Source organism: Marmota marmota, unplaced genomic scaffold (genome assembly GCF_001458135.2).
Source record: "Marmota marmota marmota unplaced genomic scaffold, marMar, whole genome shotgun sequence".
Classification (NCBI taxonomy): domain Eukaryota; kingdom Metazoa; phylum Chordata; class Mammalia; order Rodentia; family Sciuridae; genus Marmota; species Marmota marmota.
The window spans coordinates 2102903-2113996 of NW_026000240.1; the positions used below are offsets into that span (position 1 = coordinate 2102903).

The following is an 11094-nucleotide window of genomic DNA, read 5'->3' on the forward strand; positions in this document are numbered from 1 at the left end:
GGAGGCACTCAGCTCGACGGGGGTGAGGGACCGGGGGAGGAGCTCCCCTCGGCGGCCGCACCCCCGCTGCCTCTCCTCCTCTCGACCGCTGTTGCAGCTTCCTTGCTGCCCGCGGCCCGCCGGCCCACTAACCAGCTCGCCCTCTCGCCTCCTATCCGCCCCACCCCCGGAACCTCGCCTCCTTCCGCGCCCCTAGCCGCTCTCCCCCCAAACTTTCCGCCAAGATGGCGGCCCCGGAGCAGGACTGCCGCGCTCCCACGTGACTGCTTTCCCGGCGCTCTCAGCCAATGGGAAGTGAGGAGGCGGCTCGCGCCGAGCCCCGGGCTCTCAGCGCTGCTACCTTTGGGTTGGGAAGGGGAGGAGGACCCGGAGGGGGCTGGGGAACGGGAAGGGGGACCCGTAGAGCATCCCGAGGGAAGCGCCTCCTTTAAAGAGGCAACCACCAAAGTGGCTCCGAGGACAAAGGAGTTGACACAAACTCTACAGGTGGTCGGGGGTGGTTTGGGGACAGCCCGTCTTTACCTCGCTATAGCCCTCTGGTGTGTCTTGCGGTTCTGAGCTAGTAACGCGCCAGGCCCGGGAGAGCTAAGGTGTGTGAAAACAGAAGTGACGTCGCTTACACTAGATCCAAGATACACAATCCGAGACACCCCGTAACCCTACTGAACACGTGTGAGCAGCACAAGCGCCTGGCGCCCCGGGGGAGCATACCCAACTGGAGAAAGCGGACTCCCAGGGCTGATGGCACCGCCCACGTTAGGGGGCGGTGGAGGGTGGGACTTGGAAGAAGAGTTGCGGGGAGGTGGGGCATCTCTGAGTTGCCTTCACATTGTACTGATTGTTTTAAAGTTACCTTTCATCTCTCAGTGAAAGACCTGAGAGGTTTCATCAAGAAGGGGTATGTAAACCAGGGAGACTCGTTAACATGTTAAGAATAATTGAGGGTTTCAGTAGAGAATTTTAAAATCTAAGTGGTTAATTCAAAGTATGAATGCGTTTAAGGGCGGCGAGAGAAGTTTCGTTCCTTCCCCAGCCTGCGTTTCCAACCGATCACCCTCTCAGATATCACCCAAATTCAGGCGACCCCTTTAAGAACTCACCTGTGGCCACCTGCTCCGAAGCTGAGTGGCCCTCAGCCCGCACTGCAGGTTTAAGTTTCTTGTGCACCTAAGAGCAGGATAACTAGGGACTCTGCTCCGAGTCTGAGCCACCCGGGTTGTAGAAGGGGGATCCTGGAAAGCTCTCCAAGTCACTCCTCAGGTCTTCAAGCTGCTTCTGGGTAACAAGGAACTCCCTACTGTGAGCCAGGAAATTTTTCCCCAAGGTCACCCAGAGTTGGTGACTGGAAACCCCCCCGGAGAACACGTCTTTGAAAACCGGAAGATTTTCCAATAAACCTGACACCTTTCACTGAGACTATATCCATTGGCTAATAAAGGGAAAACCAAAGAAACTTACCCTGTAACTATAACAGCTACTCCAAGGTATGTTGACCACCGGATTTCGTTTTTGGACTGCACTTTGGAATCTTGACTTGTGAGATCCCCACAACTTTAGACCTCATCTATATTTCCATTCTCAGTTTGAGGTAAAGAAACAGGTCTAGAAAAGGAAAGCAACTTGCCCAAGGCCATATAGGCTACTCAGTGACAGAATACCTGTCTCCTAGCCTAACTCCGAACTCAGGTCTCCAGGCTAGGGCTCTTTCTGATATTTTTGAACAACTTTACAAGTGGTTTGTGGGTATATTGGCAGCAGATCTCTATGCTTTGCTGGATCAAGTATGCTGGAATTAAAGCAATATTGCACAGAGGCAATGTAAGGGAAGAGTCAAAGGAGAGGAGAGGGGGTTATTTAGTATTGAAAATGGTTGGGACTGTGGTTTGGGGGCTCAGTGGTAGAGGGCTTGCCTAGCACATGCGAGGCACTGGGTCCCATCTCAGCACCGCACAAAAAATAAATAAATAAAATGAAGGTATTGTGTCCATCTATAACTAAAAATACTTTTTAAAAAGAATGGTTGATAGCATACATGATATTATTTTTTACTTCATTGAACTGTGAATAGTTCCCTATTAGAACCATTGTAAGAACAGAATTTCTTCAGATTCAGAAGGAGAAACAGAAGGTTACCCTCCCCATTTATTCTGATTTGGATGTCAGGTGTCCCCAAAAGCTCCTGTGGAATATTCATTCTTGTGAAATGATTAGATTATGTTAACCAGTCCATCCTAGTTTGAATGAACTAACTGGGGATACCTATAGGTAGGACAGGTGTGTAGGGAGGAAGTGGCTTACTGGGGTCTGCCACAGAAAGGTTCATCCTCCCTGTGGTCCCTTCCTCCCTGACCCCCTCTGCTTCCTGGCCACCATGAGTGAACTGGCACTCCTCCATGCCCTTCTGCAATGATGTTCTACATCTACAACAGAGCAATGGAATTGTCTGACCATGGACTGAACCTCTGAAACCATGAGCCAAAATAAACTCTAAAAACAAAGAGGAAGAGGAAGAGTGGAAAATAAGAGATTTTTGTCTTTCTCTCTCATCATCCTCTTGACAGCCCCATTTGGTTGTCAGTAATGTCCCAAAGCAGGAACGGATTCAATACTTGTTCTAACCTTAAGAACTAGGACAGGCACAAGCCCAATATGAAAGATCTTTACTATTTGTTTCTCCTTTCTAGTCATCTATATTATTTATTGCTGCATAATAAATTCCTCAAAGCTTAGAAACTTGAAACATGGTAGCTTAATAACTTAAACAGCAGTAAACGTCATCTCACAGTTTGTCTAGTCTAGGAATTCAGAACCAGTTTAGCTGAATGGTTCCAGTTCAGGATCTTATGAAGTTGCAATCAAGTTAGCCACCAGGGCTACAGTCATCTTGTCAATGGAGGATGTCTGAGTTGTTCCTGGAGAGGGAACCTCAACTCATGACAAGTTCTTGACAAATATCTTAGATGAATTTAAAGACATATTAGAAACACAAGCAGATTTATTTGGGAAAGCAGAGACTTATTCAAGAGAGAATATGGACTATCTCAAGAGTAAGAAGTTTTAGAAGTAAAGCAAAGAATCAACATTCAAGGAAGAATGCAGACCATCTCCGGAACAAGAAGCAATCCCTTACTCTAGAGTGTTAATATTTACACAGGTACAGTAGCTTGGAGCTGGTCTAGAAGTGGAGTCATGTGAAGTTATGCCATTTCAAGCCAGTTTTCCTTGTGCTTGTACATTATTCTAACATCACGCAGGAAAGGACATCAGCCTAGGACATAGGCTGAATGCTTCTCTTTAAGACTCAGTGTATCTCTCTTTCTCTGTATCCCCAAATTTCTATCTCAATCTGACAACTTAACTGGAATGTCTCATTCAGATGGCTAGTAAATCAATGCTGACTATTGGCAGAAGGCCTCAGTTTCTCCCCTTGAAGAATTTAGGGCTGCTTGAGTGTCTTCATGACATGGTTACTGACTTCCCCCAAAACAAATAATCCAAGAGGACAAGGCAGAAGCCACAATATCTTTCATGACCTAGTCCCAGAAGTAACACTGTGTCTTAGTACATCCAGGCTACTATAATTATTTAATAAACAAGAGATTTGTCACTCATAATTCTGGACATTAAAAGTTCAAGGCATCAGCATATTTGATATGTGGAAGCCCTATTCCTCATAAATGACACCTTCTTTTTTAAATGTCTTTATTTTATTTTTTTGTGGTGCTGAGGATCGAACCCAGTGCTTCATGCATGCTAGGCGAGCGCTCTACCTCTGAGCCACAACTCCAGCCCCATAAATGACACCTTCTTACTGCATCTTCACATGGCAGAAGAAGCAAACAATCTCCCTCAGGTCCTTATCCTTTATAAAGGATCCCAGTCATGAGGGTTCCACCTTCATGATCTAATCACCTCTCATAGGCCCAGCCTCTTAGCTTCATTAAGGTTAAGCTTTCAATCTATTAAGTTTGAAGGAGCACAAGCATTCAGACTATCACATAATCAATCATTTCTACAATATTTTCTTGGTTACTTGGATCAAGCCTCAAGGATATAAATACCAGAAAGCAAGAATCATGGGGCCATCTTGGAGGCTGGCTACCACATCATTACAACATATAAGCAATAATATCTGTATTTTTCCAAACAACTTTTATTTTCTCAGTAGGGCCCAATACAGGTCTGATTACATTAAAAATAAACACACACACTTGAATAAAAGAGGTTACTACCACAGCCTATAACATACTGATGGCTAAAGAGGTTTACACAATTTTCCATCTCAAATTAACTTTCCCTTTGATTTTTTTTTTTCCTGTGCTGGGAATTGAACCCAGGGTTTTATGCTTGCAAAGAAAGCACTTTACTACTCAGCTACATCCTCATTCTCCTTTGAATATCTTAAAGGATTAGGAGTTGAAGACCATAGGGAAAGACTCAAATCTCCCATTCTTTTATTGAGATGTCAGAGGTATGATCTCAAAGAATATTGTGTGAGTTCCAAACCTTCTCTTCCAAACTGTCCTTCTATACAAGTTACCTTTCTAGCTCCATATCTCTGTCTTTGTCCTCCCTTAGCCTATCCTCTGTAAAGATGCCCAAGCCCTCTGACTCTACTGCATCTTTAGCTCTCAGTTTAGCAGAGTGTGCTGCTTGTGCCAAGGCAATCACTAGAAATGCTTAAAGAAGCATTTAAGCTTAAAGAAGGCTTAGGCTAGCTTAGACTGAAAGAAGTGGAACAGTATCAAGGATGATGGAAGTGTGCATAGTGGTCACACCACCATATGAGCCCAAGGAGCATTTTCTAGCAGCAAGCTTTAAAAGAGACCTAGACAAACAGATCAACAACAACAAGGGAAAAAAATGGAGTAGCCAGAGCAATGAAGTTTATGAAACCTTATACCAGGAGGAAAGAATTGTAAAATTGGGGCTATTTCATTGGGAAAAGAGAGGGCTCCTGGGAGCTTGATTTCAATCTTTAAATGAGCTTGATCTATTTCTTCAGGGGACAGAACTACAACCAGTGGAAGAAAGCTATAGGGACATAGAAAGTTTTTCCTTAATATGATTTGTCAGACTTTCCAAAATTCCAAAGAGAAGCCTCATGGTAGAGTTGCCCTTCAGGAAGAAGCTGAAAGAACCCGGCAGGGATTCCCTGTCAATGAGTGGTAGATACCCAGATCAAAAGAGTGAACTATATGACCTCTGGGACCACAGTTCTCAGCCCTTGAAACTTTAGACCCTGCTGAATAATAAAATTTTCTAGCTCCAAATTAACTTTTACTAGTACCATTTTATTTACATCAAGAATCCATTTGACCCAGGTTAGGTGGTACCATGAATGGCTTTTTTCTCATGTATAATTCTTATCAGAATAAAAGATTCACCTTGAAACTAATTCCCTTTAAAATGTGGGTGTTTGTCCATCTCTATGATAGCCAGTCAGGGACTGAACTCATGCTTTATAATGATGGACCCACACACACATAAATTTCTTTATTATGACATAATGGGTTCCTAAGTGGCTATGTGTTATAATTGGATCTTGAATATTCCCTGAAAGCTCATGTGCAGAAGGCTTGATCTCCAGCTGATGGTACTATTGAGAAGTGATAGAAATTTTAGGAGGTGAGGTCCTAAAGTTGAAGGAAGTTAGGTCATTGCGGGCATGCCCTTGAAGGGTATGTTGGGATCCCAGCCCCTTTCTGTCTCTGTGCTTCCCAGCTACCAAAAGGTGAGCCACTCTGCTCTACCACATACTCCCTGCCATGATATTCTGCCTCAGCACAGGCCCAACATGATACGTTCCAGCAACCATAGACTGAAACCCTGAAAATCTGAACCAAAATAAGTGTTCCCCTTAAAAATTGTTTATCTCAAGTATTTTATCAAGTGATGGAAAAGCTAACACAATGTGGGAATAATAACTGCCTCCCATTGAAACTTGTCCACCCTGATAGGCGTATAGTCCTTCATATGGTGTTCAAAGACAGATTTAATTCAATTTAACCTCACAACAACCTAAAAAATAAACTTAATGGTTATGATTTTCCATTTTGTAGAGGAGGACATCAAGGAAATAGGGAATAAATAACTTAGTTTAGGATACCACAGCTAGCTGGTAATGGATTTGGGACTAAGTTGAGTTCATTGCTTTTTTTTTTTTTTAAGAGAGAGAGAGAATTTTTTTTTAATATTTATTTTTCAGTTTTCGGCGGACACAACATCTTTGTATGTGGTGCTGGGAACGAACCCGGGCCGCACGCATACCAGGCGAGCGGGCTACCGCTTGAGCCACATCCCCAGCCCAAGTTCATTGTTTTTTTTTTTCCCCCATTCGTTTGTGTTGCCTTTTCTCTACTTGGCCTTTTCTAAATTAAAAACAAAAACTGTCTAAGTGTGTGGGGTGGGTATATGTGTACAAGAGTTAGAGACAGGCAGAGAAAGAGATAGAAAGACATAGACTATGAGAGAAAAAGACTGAAAGAGATTTAGATAAAATAAATCACAAGTAATGGGCTAGTCTGTTAATTTTGATGGAAATAAGAATATTGTCTCTCACCTCAAAGAAATAAATATCCACACTTTGGTTATATGTTATGACAAAATGAGTTGTATTCGTTTCTTTCTTTCTTTTTTCGTAGTGCAAAGGTACATATTCAAAACATGCTGTAGCTTCCTTCTCTCTTTCCTTTACCTAGAGTATATGCGAGAAGTTGTACAGCTGTATGGGGTGTCCAACCTGAAAGGACCCTTTAGAGACCATCACAGACATGTGAAGTAAACTACAGAGAAGCTCCCAGACAGCATCATCACACAATTATCAAAGGACTTTTCACCCTGATAGCAGAAAGCTACCAACATTTTAGGAGTAATCAATCTTCCTCTTAGAAAAGGGAGTAGGAATAAGGGAGGAATTAGTAATCTTTCCTAAAGATACATTTCTAAATTTAACCAAATTTGCCTTTCTGCTTTTGAAGAATTCATGGTATTGATGGAATCACAGAATTTCATATTGAAGTCCTCAGGATTATACCGAAAATCTCCTTTCGTGACAGTCTCCTCACCCTACTCCCTCCAGGAAGATTACCAGTGTCTATTTAAGAAGGCTTGGGGTAGGGCTTCTCAATCAGATTATGGTTTTACAGGCAGATAACACAAACTTAATTAGAATTTGAAGAAACACTATTAAAATATTAGGAAGTCACTTGTATTCCATCTCTAAGATGTGACCTAACAGAATTCTGGTAAGTAAAAGAAGCTGAAAAATTTTTCATAATTGGACATGGATTGAGTAACCGATTGAGTAACCAGTCTCCTTTATGATGGACAACTGGGACAGTTTTCCTAAAGAAGGAATTCTGTGATGGTCTTTCATCTGAGGAATGGGACACTCACTAGAGCTGTAATTTTCCTGTTCTTTATGTTGTATGACTCAAAATATTACCTTTCATTTTACACTCACATGAAGAACAGTAATAGATGAAAAATCACTTATATCTTACTTTCTATTTAAATTTCCTTTAAATAAATTTCTCCTCAAGATGATTTTATCAACTGGTATTAATAATTGAGATTAAAATATCCTTTACTTTTGATAAATAAATGAGGCTATAGAGACATTTTCAAATACACTTTGAAAAATTTCCCAAGTTGGATATAACTTCAAACTGCAAATTAACACATGAATACATAAAGCCAAGCCCAGAGGGAGTGGGGGATAATATCATAACTACTACAAATCAATAATTTAAAAGGGCAGGGAGCATTGCCAATTACTTATAGAGGTGAAAAAAATAATTTAAGAACAGGATGAGCACATATTTAAGAAAAAATGTTGACATAATAATTTCCCTTGGGTTCCAGGGAGCAGAATAAAGCCATAATTCTTTTTTCTCTCAGAAAGAAAATCACACCTAAAATATTAAAACAAGAAAAAAAACTTGTTTTTTCATCCTCAGTGAAAATAAGAGTATTTAATAAACTCCACAAGATAAGAAGTAAATGGAGAATTAGTCCAATCCAAGTTCCTAGGTTGGGAGTTGGGAGATGGGAAAATGTAGGCACAAACAAACAAACAATATAGGGAGAAAACACACACACACACACACACACACACACACACACTTTGCTCAACTTATGAGGGGTTATGTCCCGATAAGCCCATTGATGGTTAAAAACATCCCCAAACTGCTTTCAATACTTTGAAGCTACTAAACATCATAGTTTAGCCTAACCTACCTTACATATAAACACTTAATATCAGCCTATGGTTGGGTAGAATCATCTAAAACAAAGCCTATTTTATAATAAAGTGTTGACTGTCTCAGTAATTTATTAAGTACCTATCTCCAAAAAACACTGCAACTCAATACACTATAGAACATCATTGCTTAGCCCATGAAGGGATGGCTGGCTAGAAGCAATTATGTCACAAGAGAGCAACATAGGGCATATAACTCCCTCCAGGAAGATTACCAGTGTCTATTTAATAAGGCTTGCAAAAAGATGAAAATTCAAGCTTTGAAGTATGAGTGTTACTTTCACACTGACATAAAGTCAAAAAAAATCATAGTCAAACTATGGTAAGTCAAGGACTGTAGATACAGGTATAACATAAATGTTAACATGTTCATTATGCCTGATGAATACAAAGTTGTTCTGTTTACTCTGTGTATTTTTGTGGATATTTGAAATATTTCTTAATTAAATGTTTAAATGAACAAACATACACAAATAGTCAGGAGCTATGGATAGAGCTCAGTGGTAGAGTGCTTGCCTAGCATATATGAGGCCCTGGGTTGAATCCCCAGTACTGAAAAAAAGTTGTTTTGTTTTGTTTTTCAGGTAAATTGTCTTGAAGGGCTCATGAAATTAGAAGCTCTAGATTCCACTGAAGATGAATGTTATAGTTTGGACCTGGAATGTCCCCCCAAGGCCCATGTGTTAAAGGTGTGGTTGGCAGCTTGTGAAGCTATTGAAAGGTCCTAGGATTGAGGGGTTGGGGTGGGGCTCATTCTAAGGGGGTGAAGGGCTTTTTTTTTTTTTTAATTAATGAAAATCAGAATACTAAGCATACTGAAGCCATTAGGTTATCCACTTTAAATGAGTGAATTGTAAGGAGGGTGAACTATATCTGGATAAAGTTGCTTTAAAAAAAATGCCAGGCTAAAACTATGGAACCAACCTAGGTGCCCTTCAACACACACACACACACACACGCACACACATATATATGTGTGTGTGTGTGTGTGTGTGTGTATATATATATATATATATATATATATATATATTCCATTGTGTATATAGACACAATGAAAGATTACTAAGCCTTAAAAAGAATGAAAAATGGTATTTGCTGGTAAATGGATGGAGCTAGAGAATGTCATGATAAGAGAAATAAGCCAATCCCAAAGAACCAAAGGCTGAATGTTTTCTCTGATGTGCAATTTACAATGGTGTGTGTGTGTGGGTGCACTCACTGGGGAAGAATAGAGGTACTTGGGATTAGACAGAGTGGAGTAAAGAGAGGGGAGGGGGTACAGGGGTAGGAAGGATAGTTGAACAAATCATACATTATTACTCTATGCACATATGTTATTACATGACTGATGTAACTCTATACCAAGTACAACAGAAGAATAAGAAGTTATACTCCATTTATGTATAATGTGTCAAAATGCATTCTACTGTCAAGTATAACTAATTAGAACAAATTTTTAAATGTCAGGCTAGTCACCTTATTGTTCTTCAAGAATGTTGACCAGTAAACAAGCTCCTCCCATATCTATGGAGTTTCCAATTAGTTCATCTGTCAACCAGAAGAGTCAACCAAGGATCATCAGACATTTGGGCAATCCTTCCATCACTGAAGACAGAGACCATAAATGGACAATGAGAGGAAGAAAGGAAAGAAAGAAACTAAGTAACAGAGGAAAATGGAATTCAGAGCAATGCAAAAAATATACAAAAAATTCAGAAAATCATAATTAATATCCTCTGAGAAGATATTGCATTCATAAAGCTAGAAGACTATAAGCAAAAGGAAGAAAAAATTTCTTGAAAAGAAGTTGGGGTAGAAAGAGAGAAAGATAGAATAAGAGGAAAATGAAAGGTTTGGTCTTCAAGGGATATCAAACTATAGGTATTCCAGATGAGAGACCAGGAAAAATATCAGGAAAAGATTAACAAGTAAACAATACAAGAAACTTATCAGACCTGAAATGGGTCTACAAATCAAAAAGGTCTGCTGAGCAAAAAAGTAAAAACACCCACACCAAAATACCATTGTGATATTTTATCTGGTACTGGGTATTGAACCCAGAGGCATTTTATCATTGAGCTATATCCCCAGCCCTTTTTATTTATTTATTTAAAAAATTTGAGACAGGGTCTCACTGAGTTGTGGCCTCGAACTTGCAATCCTCTTGCCTCAGCCTCCAAAGCCACTGGAATTATAGGCATGCACCACTGCACGTGGCTCAAAGTTCATATACAAAGAATCAGAACTCTAAAGTATTGAAATTAGAAACCTGAAATAATGTATTTAAAATTCTAAGGAGAAATGATTTTCCTCAGGGTTATATATCGAACCAGATCAATCTGGTTAAAACTAAAAGAAAAAAATCAGTGTCAAAAGAAAAAAACCTCCCATGCCTACCTTTAAGGAAGCTTCTAAATGAATATGCTTTAGCAAAACAAAGGCAGAAACCAAGAAAGAGAACATATACAAGAAACAGAGCATTCAACATGGAATAGCTGGAAAGAATTCCCAGGATGCTAGATTGAGACAATTTCAGCTATACAATTATGTTTGTTTGGCAGGGAACTTTGAGAGAAATCAAAGCAGTTTAGATTAGATGGTTGAAGGATTCCAAAATTCATGGAGCCAACAGAGAAGCATAAACCAAGTAAACTCCTTGATCATATGGAAAATTATATCAAGAAGAGGCTTTCAGGACAAATGCCAGCAAGGACACAATTAAAAAGAAAGAAGGTGGTGGGCTGGGATCGTGGCTCAGTGGCAGAGCGCTCGCCTCATATGTGTGAGACACTGAGTTCCATTCTCAGCACCACATATACATAAATGAATAA

The 11094-nt window shown here is 40.3% G+C and overlaps 1 protein-coding gene across 18 annotated transcripts in view; it reads right to left on the reverse strand.

Annotated features, from left to right (window-relative positions):
- The window catches only part of Dlg1 (discs large MAGUK scaffold protein 1), a 274457-nt gene extending 273813 nt beyond the window's left edge, over positions 1-644 (reverse strand). For 12 of the 18 annotated variants that reach the window (XM_048794420.1, XM_048794419.1, XM_015486839.2 and 9 more), the window contains exon 1: positions 29-142. The gene's annotated coding sequence lies outside the window, so the exon portion shown is untranslated. Of the gene's footprint in view, positions 1-28; positions 150-522 lie in introns of those variants that run through there. The other 6 variants (XM_048794414.1, XM_048794407.1, XM_048794408.1 and 3 more) reach the window with 3 other exon arrangements.
- Between the last annotated feature and the right edge of the window lie 10450 nt (positions 645-11094).